Below are 12,122 nucleotides of genomic sequence, written 5' to 3' on the forward strand. Positions count from 1 at the left end.
AGCGGAGCGGGCGCCGCGGGGTGAACGCGCTGTGGGTATCACTTACTATTGGAGGCCCCTGCGGATAAATGGAGCGTTTTTATTGTTTTTTTAGTAAATATATATCATAAAGAACGTAGACTGCGAGTTGGGGATAGGTCTCCAGGGGGTAAACGCCGCCTTTACCAATCCCCCACAGTTATATGAAACCTTCACCGTAATCTGCCGTACGCCATTCTGTACCGTAGGAAAAAAAAGTTAAAATGAGAAAGTTTCCATATATTATACATAAAAGGAATTATAATGAAGGACTAAAGAATGGCGCTACAAAGGTGAAAGGTCAACGTATATGTAATCGCCAGGGATCATGAAAAAAATGTAAATTACTTACGAAAATACAGCACAATAACGATAAAGTGCGCGTGGTTTACGCGTCGTAATCTATATTGCGTATTTAATGTATAAGCGCCAAAAATGTTACAATGTTGTGGTTCCATTGAAGTGACTAGAGCTGGGATGTAATACCACACACCACCTGAGGATGGTTGTGGCGCTGTTATTGCACGAGTGAAACTAAAAATACCCTAAACTGACCAATTACAACAGTATATATCGGTGTTCTCCTCCAGCTGTTGCTAAACTACAATTCTCAGCATGCCTGGGCAGCCAAAGCCCTGTCTGCCACCTCCAGAGGATCCACACTGTCCCTGCAAGGTAAATCAAGGCTTCCTGCTCATCTCATCCCTTAGTGCAGTGGTCTTTAAACTGCAGCGCTCCAGTTGTTACAAAACTATAACTCCCAGCATGCCCGGACAGCAGTTGGCTGTCCTGGTATGCTTAGAGTTATAGATTTGTAACAGCTGGAGGGTCCACAGTTTGGAGACCACTTCTTCAACTTCGGAGCTTGTCGCAGGTATCTTTTCCTGGCCTGTTCTAGAGATTAGGTGGGGGGAGTCAGGCCCGGTCTGGAGGTTGTGGGGGGTCGGCATGCTCAGTGGGGGGGAGTCAGGCCCGGTCTGGAGGTTGTGGGGGGTCGGAGTGCTCAGTGGGGGGAGTCGGGCCCGGTCTGGAGATTGTGGGGGGTCGGAGTGCTCAGTGGGGGGAGTCGGGCCCGGTCTGGAGGTTGTGGGGGGTCGGAGTGCTCAGTAGGGGGAGTCGTGCCCGGTGTGGATGTTGTGGGGGGTCGGAGTGCTCAGTGGGGGGAGTCGGGCCCGGTCTGGAGATTGTGGGGGGTCGGAGTGCTCAGTGGGGGGAGTCGGGCCCGGTCTGGAGGTTGTGGGGGGTCGGAGTGCTCAGTAGGGGGAGTCGTGCCCGGTGTGGATGTTGTGGGGGGTCGGAGTGCTCAGTGGGGGGAGTCGGGCCCGGTCTGGAGATTGTGGGGGGTCGGAGTGCTCAGTGGGGGGAGTCGGGCCCGGTCTGGAGATTGTGGGGGGTCGGAGTGCTCAGTGGGGGGAGTTGGGCCCGGTCTGGAGGTTGTGGGGGGTCGGAGTGCTCAGTGGGGGGAGTTGGGCCCGGTCTGGAGGTTGTGGGGGGTCGGAGTGCTCAGTAGGGGGAGTCGTGCCCGGTGTGGATGTTGTGGGGGGTCGGAGTGCTCAGTGGGGGGAGTCGGGCCCGGTCTGGAGGTTGTGGGGGGTCGGAGTGCTCAGTGGGGAGAGTCGGGCCCGGTCTGGAGGTTGTGGGGGGTCGGAGTGCTCAGTAGGGGGAGTCGTGCCCGGTGTGGATGTTGTGGGGGGTCGGAGTGCTCAGTGGGGGGAGTCGGGCCCGGTCTGGAGGTTGTGGGGGGTCGGAGTGCTCAGTGGGGGGAGTCGGGCCCGGTCTGGAGATTGTGGGGGGTCGGAGTGCTCAGTGGGGGGAGTCGGGCCCGGTCTGGAGATTGTGGGGGGTCGGAGTGCTCAGTGGGGGGAGTCGGGCCCGGTCTGGAGGTTGTGGGGGGTCGGAGTGCTCAGTGGGGGGAGTTGGGCCCGGTCTGGAGGTTGTGGGGGGTCGGAGTGCTCAGTAGGGGGAGTCAGGCCCGGTCTGGAGGTTGTGGGGGGTCGGAGTGCTCAGTGGGGGGAGTCGGGCCCGGTCTGGAGGTTGTGGGGGGTCTGACCCTGAGATCAGGCACTTAGCCCATGTCCTGTGTATAGGGGAAATGTTTTTCATGACTGGAGTTCCCCTTTATTATATTCATGTTAGATCGCACCCTTGTACTTCTTATTCATATGATTTTTTGACTTTCACATTAGATTTTGTTATCGTGCTATTTTAGGCGTCTGTTCCCACAATCCGTTGGCGGCCTCCCATGTGACCTCCCATGTGACCTCCCATGTGACCGATCCTTGTATCTCCTGCCGTTCGCTGCTCCGATGTTTTCCAGGTTTCAGTTGGAATTTTCGGATTCTCTGTATGAAACATTTACGGGTTTCTATTCTGGACGTAACGTTTCTCAGGGGAATATGGTTTTCTTTGGGTTTGTAAACAAGCAGCGAGTCCCCCCCGTGTAGAGCGCACACATGGTCCGCCCCGGCCCCCCAGGCCATGCAGTAATGACACGCTGTGTACAGGAGGGGGGGGGAGCGCGGCCTCCATCAGACATCCTGGAGCCTCGTCCTCTGGAATGTCAGCCCAACCTCCTCTCCGCTCCTTCTGGGGGGGCGGGGGGACAATTAATGGCCGGAGGATCTGCGCTCCTGGGAACCTTTCATCAGATATCTCCAGAAATCAGACGCTGGATCTTAATTCCATCGTTATAACAGGAGACGATAGACGCACAATACGGTTATTTAGCCATAAACAATGAGAGGAACCATTAGAATGGCCAGATAATGGTTAATGAAAATGGCCGCCAATTATCTCCACCAGGTTGTTTTTATGGTCACAGGCCGTGGATTTCTACAAAGTTCTGTTCCCTCGAGGGAGACGGTGGAAGATGAAGTCCGCCGTGTGTGAATCGGTCCTTTATGGTCCTCTGTATCGTGCTTCTGGACCGTACCAAGTTATGACATTGGGGAGATCGTTTCCTTCATAGTCTTTGGCCCCTTATGATCGTCTGTATCGTGCTTCTGGACCGTACCAAGTTATGACATTGGGGAGATCGTTTCCTTCATAGTCTTTGGCCCCTTATGATCGTCTGTATCGTGCTTCTGGACCGTACCAAGTTATGACATTGGGGAGATCGTTTCCTTCATAGTCTTTGGCCCCTTATGATCGTCTGTATCGTGCTTCTGGACCGTACCAAGTTATGACATTGGGGAGATCGTTTCCTTCATAGTCTTTGGCCCCTTATGATCGTCTGTATCGTGCTTCTGGACCGTACCAAGTTATGTCATTGGGGAGATCGTTTCCTTCATAGTCTTTGGCCCCTTATGATCGTCTGTATCGTGCTTCTGGACCGTACCAAGTTATGTCATTGGGGAGATCGTTTCCTTCATAGTCTTTGGCCCCTTATGATCGTCTGTATCATGCTTCTGGACCGTACCAAGTTATGTCATTGGGGAGATCGTTTCCTTCATAGTCTTTGGCCCCTTATGATCGTCTGTATCGTGCTTCTGGACCGTACCAAGTTATGTCATTGGGGAGATCGTTTCCTTCATAGTCTTTGGCCCCTTATGATCGTCTGTATCGTGCTTCTGGACCGTACCAAGTTATGACATTGGGGAGATCGTTTCCTTCATAGTCTTTGGCCCCTTATGATCGTCTGTATCGTGCTTCTGGACCGTACCAAGTTATGACATTGGGGAGATCGTTTCCTTCATAGTCTTTGGCCCCTGGTTGTCGTTGATTAGAGATGTCACCACTTGTCTTGCGGCTGGACTGTACCCAGGCCTGGTGCAAGAATTTTTGCCCCCCCTAGGCAAAAGCTAATTTTGCTGCCCCTTGACCCCACCCACTGGCTCCCCCCCCCCCCCCCCTGATGTATGTAGGTGCGTGCGATGTCAGGATTAGAGATGAGGGAACTGCATAAATTAGTTCAGCTTTCCGGTGCTCCGGTGGCTGGAAAAGGTGGATACAGTCCTAGGAGAGTCTCCAGCCACTGGAGCACCAGAAAGCTGAACTCATTTATGCAGGATAAGTCATCAACTGCCGAGCCGAGAAGTTTGTGACGAATCGAATTTACTGTAAGTTCGCTCATCTCTAGTCAGGATGTTGGATGGACCTGACCTTAGTGATCGCCCCTGTCTGCCTCAGAGGTGGCGCTGTGCTCCCCCAGCAGGCTGAAGCAGGTGTAGCGTGGTGGGCGGGAGCTTTGGATGCTGACTAACTTTATTGCAGCAGGCAGAGTGGCGCCCCCATCAAGAGGGTGCCCTAGGGGGCTGCCTATTTTGCCTATAAGCAGAGCCGGCCCTGACTACCTAGTTATGTAACTGAGTTTCCTGATCCCTATTCCTTCATAGTCCATGTGCCTTATGGTCGTCTTCTTGTCTATGCTTCTTCTTGTCTGTCTATGCTTCTTCTTGTCTGTCTATGCTTCTTCTTGTCTATGCTTCTTCTTGTCTATGCTTCTTCTTGTCTGTCTATGCTTCTTCTTGTCTGTCTATGCTTCTTCTTGTCTGTCTATGCTTCTTCTTGTCTGTCTATGCTTCTTCTTGTCTGTCTATGCTTCTTCTTGTCTGTCTATGCTTCTTCTTGTCTGTCTATGCTTCTTCTTGTCTGTCTATGCTTCTTCTTGTCTGTCTATGCTTCTTCTTGTCTGTCTATGCTTCTTCTTGTCTGTCTATGCTTCTTCTTGTCTGTCTATGCTTCTTCTTGTCTATGCTTCTTCTTGTCTATGCTTCTTCTTGTCTATGCTTCTTCTTGTCTGTCTATGCTTCTTGTCTATGCTTCTTCTTGTCTGTCTATGCTTCTTCTTGTCTATGCTTCTTCTTGTCTGTCTATGCTTCTTCTTGTCTATGCTTATGGCGCCTTATGGTCACCTGCTCCTGGACCGTACCAAGTTATGTGGTTGAGAAGATCTTTTCCCTGATCTCGGTTCTTCCGCCATAATCCATGGCCTCTTCGGTCGTCTGTATAATGAATTGCTTGAAGATGAGAAGAACGTTTCCTGATCTCCATAGTCGACGATCACCACAGCGGCGCCTTAGGGTCATCTGCTCCTGGACCGTACCAAGTCATGTAATTGAGAAGATCATTTCCTAATCTCGGTTCCTCCATCGTCCATGGCCCTTATGGTCGTCTGCGTAATGAATTGTTTGGAGATACGATTACTTGTCATTGCTGCTGGACCGTACCAAGTCATGTATTGGAGAAGATCGTCTCCTGATCTCAATATCTCCATAGTTAACGATCATCATTGTCCCCCCCCCCCCCCCACACATTGCAGAAAAGTCTTACAGACCAACCGTGTAATGTATATGGGAGACCACTGACCCCCCCCCCCCCCCCCAACAGATGTAGTTGGGCATGTAAGATGTCTTATGCTTTCCCTAGAGCAGTGGTCTCAAAACTGTGGACCTCCAGCTGTTTCAAAACTACAACTCCCAGCATGATGGGAGTTGTAGTTTAGCAACAGCTGGAGGCCCACAGTTTGGAGACCACTGCCCTATACAATGAGTGATGCAGTCAGGACATGCTGGGAGTTGTAGTTTAGCAACAGCTGGAGGTCCACAGTTTGGAGACCACTGCCCTATACAATGAGTGATGCAGTCAGGGCATGCTGGGAGTTGTAGTTGTGTAACATCTGGAGGTGCACAGTTTGGAGACCACTGCCCTATACAATGAGTGATGCAGTCAGGGCATGCTGGGAGTTGTAGTTGTGTAACAGCTGGAGGTCCACAGTTTGGAGACCACTGCCCTATACAATGAGTGATGCAGTCAGGACATGCTGGGAGTTGTAGTTGTGTAACATCTGGAGGTCCACAGTTTGGAGACCACTGCCCTATACAATGAGTGATGCAGTCAGGACATGCTGGGAGTTGTAGTTGTGTAACATCTGGAGGTCCACAGTTTGGAGACCACTGCCCTATACAATGAGTGATGCAGTCAGGACATGCTGGGAGTTGTAGTTGTGTAACAGCTGGAGGTCCACAGTTTGGAGACCGCTGGCCTAGATTATGGGGTTGGCTGTCTCCCCATCGGGGGGCGGTGTTTGTTTTTTCGCTTTCCTTCCTGGACACTCGATACGTCCGCGGGGATTTCTCCGTAGATCCAGTGTCCACGAATCTCCTCTGTTATTCGGACGTGATGTCGACGGTGACTGCGGCGTCCGGGGGCCTTGTGTGCGGTTAGAGATAGGTTAGGGGTATGTTCACACTACAGAAAGCCCTTGTGGAGATTCTGCCCCCAATCGACCTCTATGGTAATTCCGCCGCTGGGTTCATACGTGGAACGTTCCGTCACGGGACTCCTGAGGCCCAATTCATGCGGAGGAATTTTTGCGGCTAGGACTGCTCGGAGACGCGCCGTCGCATTAGGTGACAATGCATTTCTGAGCGAATTCCATAGAAAGGATTGTAAACACAGGCAATGCACGTGCATGCTCGGCCAAGCTGAGCATGCACATGTAGTTAAAGGGGTACTCTGGTGGGGGAAAAAAATATTTGAAAATCAACTGGTGGCTGAAAGTTCTACAGGTTTGTAAATTATTTCTATATAAAAAAATCTTAACCCTTCCAGTACTTATCAGCTGCTGTATGCTCCATAGGAAGTTGTGTAGTTCTTTCCAGTCTGACCACAGTGCTCTCTGCTGCCACCTCTGTCCATGTCAGGAACTGTCTAGAGCAGGAGAGGTTTCCTATGGGGATTTGGACAGTGGACAGACTTGACATGGACAGACGTGTCAGCAGAGAGCACTATAGTCAGACTGGAAAGAACTACACAACTTCCTGTGGAGCATACAGCAGCTAAGTACTGGAAGGGTTAAGATTTGTATATAGAAGTGTTTCTCAACCAGTATGCCTCCTGCTGTTGCAAAACTACAACCCCCAGCATGTCCGGACAGCCGTTGGCTGTTCGGGCATGCTGGGAGTTGTAGTTTTGCAACAGCTGGAGGTCCACAGTTTGGAGACCACTGGCCTAGAGTATGGTGTTGGCTTTCTCCCCCATCATCTCCCCAATAAATGTTCATCCGGCCAACAAAACAGTAGTAACAAGAGATACAATGTAACACAATAAAAATAAATATATAACAAAAAAGTCTAAATAATAAATATATATATATAGTAAATAAAAATTCAGTAAAATAAATAAATAAATAAAAAAAAAAGGCGGATATTGACATTCCTACAGAGAGATACAAAGTAACACAAAATATATATATATTAATGTTAATTAGTTAGAATCTTGTTTTATATATATAAAAATTAAGTTAAATTAAAGTGCATGTTGACATTCCTACATTTTACTCAGAGAGATACAAAGTGACATTCAATAAAAATAAGTATACAGGATATAAGACATAATAAAATAGATATACAGTATATAAGACATAATAAATATAGGTATACAGTATATAAGACATAATAAATATAGATATACAGTATATAACACATAATAAATATAGGTATACAGGATATAAGACATAATAAATATAGATATACAGGATATAACTCATAATAAATATAGGTATACAGGATATAACTCATAATAAATATAGATATACAGTATATAACACATAATAAAATAGATATACAGGATATAAGACATAATAAATATAGGTATACAGGATATAACACATAATAAAATATACAGGATATAAAACATAATAAAATAGATATACAGGATATAAGACAATAAATATAGATATACAGGATATAAGACATAATAAATATAGGTATACAGGATATAAGACATAATAAATATAGGTATACAGGATATAAGACATAATAAAAATAGATATACAGTATATAACACATAATAAAATAGATATACAGGATATAAGACATAATAAATATAGGTATACAGGATATAACACATAAAAATATAGGTATACAGGATATAACACATAAAAATAGATATACAGTATATAACCCATAAAAATAGATATACAGGATATAAAACATAATAAAATATACAGGATATAAAACATAATAAAATAGATATACAGTATATAACACATAATAAATATAGATATACAGGATATAACTCATAATAAATATAGGTATACAGGATATAACACATAAAAATAGATATACAGGATATAACACATAAAAATAGATATACAGTATATAACACAATAAATATAGGTATACAGGATATAACACATAAAAATAGATATACAGGATATAAAACATAATAAAATATACAGGATATAAAACATAATAAAATAGATATACAGTATATAACACATAATAAATATAGATATACAGGATATAACACATAAAAATAGATATACAGGATATAACACATAATAAATATAGGTATACAGGATATAACACATAATAAATATAGATATACAGGATATAACACATAAAAATAGATATACAGGATATAACACATAATAAATATAGGTATACAGGATATAACACATAATAAATATAGATATACAGGATATAACACATAAAAATAGATATACAGGATATAAAACATAATAAAATAGATATACAGTATATAAGACATAATAAATATAGATATACAGTATATAAAACATAATAATAAAATATACAGTATATAAAGCATAATAAATATAGATATACAGTATATAAAACATAATAAATATAGATATACAGGATATAAGACATAATAAATATAGGTATACAGGATATAAAACATAATAAAATATACAGGATATAAGACATAATAAATATAGATATACAGGATATAACACATAATAAATATAGATATACAGGATATAACTCATAATAAATATAGATATACAGTATATAAAACATAATAAATATAGATATACAGGATATAACACATAATAAAATATACAGGATATAAAACATAATAAAATAGTAAAAATATATTAAACAAAAAAATCTAAATAAAAATCAAATTGAAATGTTTTTTGGGAATCCCAGATAGATGCTGGATGTGTCCCCGGTGGGTTGGGTAGGGGCAGAGGGTTTTGCGGCCTTCTCTCTTCCGGCGTTCCATGCGTTTCGGGCCATGAGCAGTCTCTATGGAGGACTTCCCGTCCTATTGGCTCGGAGCCAGCGGTAGGTGTATATCTGGTGACACAGAGAAGCCCTAGTAACAGAGCGCCAGGCAGATCTAGGCAGGAGGGGGCTCTTTCTCTCTCCCTGGCAGGAGGGGGGGGGGGGGATAATTCAGTTTGACAACACATCTGCAGTCCATCTGCGCCAGAACGTTCCGGCTCCTTCCAACGCGCTGAGGAATCACAGATGTGTTAAGGGGGGGGGGGATCCCACTCAACTTAACCCAAGAAAATATCCCACCGGAATTCCACGCCCGCGGATCCGCAGACGGTAAGTCTCTTCGCCTGTCGGTGCTCCCCTCCCCGTGTCCTTGACTACCGATCAATAATCGCATCCCTACTGCAGATGGGTTTTATTTATATTTTATAAGACGCTGCAGAAGGGGTTAAAGACGACCGTTATAATAGGGGAAAAAAGCGTTACGTATCTGAGAGCGCGGCTGGTTAACGGCTTTGGTTATGTCCAGCAGATTATTGAGCGCTGATATAGTGGATCGTTGATAACGCGTTCTGTCCTGCGGTGGATACAGAGATAGGACGACCGCGTATCCAACAGAATAATGGGATATATGGTGTAATAATCCATGGGTGGGATGTGGTATATAGGTGGTATATAGGTGGTATATAGGTATAGGTGGTTTATAGGTATAGGTGGTATATAGGGGTCTGTGGTATATAGGTATCTGTGGTATATAGGTATCTGTGGCATATAGTATTTGTGGTATATAGGTATCTGTGGTATATAGGTATCTGTGGTATATAGGTATCTGTGGTATATAGGTGATATAAAGGTATCTGTGGCATATAGTATTTGTGGTATATAGGTATCTGTGGTATATAGGGATCTGTGGTATATAGGGATCTGTGGTATATAGGGATCTGTGGTATATAGGGATCTGTGGTATATAGGTATCTGTGGTATATAGGTTGTATATAGGTATCTGAGGTATATAGGTATCTGTGGTATATAGGTATCTGTGGTATATAGGTGGTATATAGGTGGTATAGATGGCATATAGGTATCTGTGGTATATAGGTATCTGTGGTATATAGGTGGTATATAGGTATCTGAGGTATATAGGTATCTGTGGTATATAGGTATCTGTGGTATATAGGTGGTATATAGGTATCTGAGGTATATAGGTATCTGGTATATAGGTATCTGTGGTATATAGGTGGTATATAGGTGGTATAGATGGCATATAGGTATAGGTGGTTTATAGGTATCTGTGGTATATAGGTGGTATATAGGTGGTATAGATGGCATATAGGTATAGGTGGTATATAGGTATCTGTGGTATATAGGTGGTATATAGGTATCTGTGGTATATAGGTGGTATATAGGTATCTGTGGTATATAGGTATCTGTGGTATATAGGTAGCATATAGTATTTGTGGTATATAGGTGGTATAGATGGTATATAGGTATAGGTAGTTATCTGGGACATATATATCCTGCATACGTATCGTTGCGTTGTGTTCATTCATCCGTTTTGTGCAATGTTTCGATCCGACTATTTTTTACAAACACACAAGATGGCTGCAGAACCATCTCTTATCCTTTCTAGAGATACAGAACGTGCCTGGAGCTCAGCATCAACTCCCAGCATGCCCGGACAACCATAGACCTGTCTGCTTCCTCTAGAAGATCCACACTGTCACTGAAAGGTAAATCAAGGCTTCCCTCTCATCTCAGCAGCCTTTGGCTGTCCAGAAATGCTGGGAGTTGTGAGTTTGCAACAGCTGGAGATCCACAGTTTGGAGACCACTGATCTACTATGGTGTATGGGGTCTCCTCGACTCTTCTCCAACTGCAGACTTCAGGGGAGACAAGGAGACATGGATGCTCGGCCGAGCTGGGCATGCTCGCATTGTTGTGCGGGACATTGGCTTTACCTGCAGAGGTTCCACTGTTTTCATGTCGGCCGCTGTGTAATTTAATATTAAGGGTTAAAAGAGATTTGGAAATTTTCCTTTTTAATTTTGTATCTTCCCCCCCCCCCCGGAAGTATTACATGGCTGCTGTATCCCTGTACGCCATAGTTATAGGGGCCCCTACTATAGAGACGGGGCCCCTGTTCTTCATGCCCCATATTGAGGGTTGTGCTGTATCCTGCAGTCTTGGTAAATGCCGTCTCATTGCTGTTGTGCGTGCGCGCTGTTCAATAATAAATTTGGTGCAGCCATTGCTCTACGCCTCACGCTGAGGACGTCCTTGAGAAACATGTCGGGCGTCATTGATCGCTATTGTTTTTATAAAACACTATTACTGTATTAGGAACAAGGCCAATAAAAATTCAGTGTTTCCCAACCAGGGGGCCTCTGGCTGTTACAAATCTAGCATGCAAAAGCCTTGATTTACCTTTCAGGGACATTGGGGATTCTCTGGAGGAGGTAGACAGGCTTTGAATGTCCAAGCAGACTGGGAGTTGCGATAAGACTGATAAGGCAGTGTTTCCAAACAGTGATTTTCCAGCTGTTGCAAAACTACAACTCCCAGCATGTCTGGACAGCCAGAACTCTGTCTGCCTCCTCCAGAGGATCCACGCAGTCTCTGAAAGGTAAATCAAGGCTTCCCTCTCATCTCAACATCCTTTGGCGGTCCGGACATGCTGGGAATTGTAGTTTTGCAACTGACTGCTAATTACTGATACCTCTGCACCACCTATAGCAGTGTTTCCAACCAATGTGGCTCCAGCTGTTGCAAAACTACATCTCCTAGCATGCCTGGACAGCCTTCAGCTGCCCGAGCATGCTGGGAGTTGTCACTTTGCCTGTCTGCCTCCTCCTGAGGATTTACACTGTCCCAGAAAGGTGAATCAAGGCTTCCCTCTCACCTCAGCAGCATTTGGGAGATGTAGTTTTGCAACATCTGGAGGGACACAGTTTGGAGACCTCTGCAATACGGGGACAATAAAATGAATGGGTTCCATAATGCCAGAACAGCCAAAAGCCTGTCAGCCTCCTCAATAGGATCCACACTGTCCCTGAAAAGTAAATCAAGGTGTCCCTCTCATTCCAAGAGCCTTTGGCTGTCCGGGCATGCTGAGAGTTATAGTTTTGCAATAGC

At 45.0% G+C, this 12,122-nt stretch overlaps 1 protein-coding gene across 4 annotated transcripts in view; it reads left to right on the plus strand.

Moving 5' to 3' along the window:
- Nucleotides 1-12,122, plus strand: part of CBFA2T2 (CBFA2/RUNX1 partner transcriptional co-repressor 2) — a 54,619-nt gene that overhangs the window by 13,552 nt on the left and 28,945 nt on the right. Inside the window, exons 1-2 of one of the 4 annotated variants that reach the window (XM_056547823.1) lie at nucleotides 9,178-9,323; nucleotides 10,621-10,720. The exons of 2 other annotated variants lie outside the window; for them this stretch is intronic. The gene's annotated coding sequence lies outside the window, so the exon portion shown is untranslated. Of the gene's footprint in view, nucleotides 1-9,164; nucleotides 9,324-10,620; nucleotides 10,721-12,122 lie in introns of those variants that run through there. One more of the 4 variants, XM_056547822.1, reaches the window with a different exon arrangement.

The sequence above is a fragment of the Hyla sarda genome, chromosome 12, assembly GCF_029499605.1.
Source record: "Hyla sarda isolate aHylSar1 chromosome 12, aHylSar1.hap1, whole genome shotgun sequence".
NCBI lineage: Eukaryota > Metazoa > Chordata > Amphibia > Anura > Hylidae > Hyla > Hyla sarda.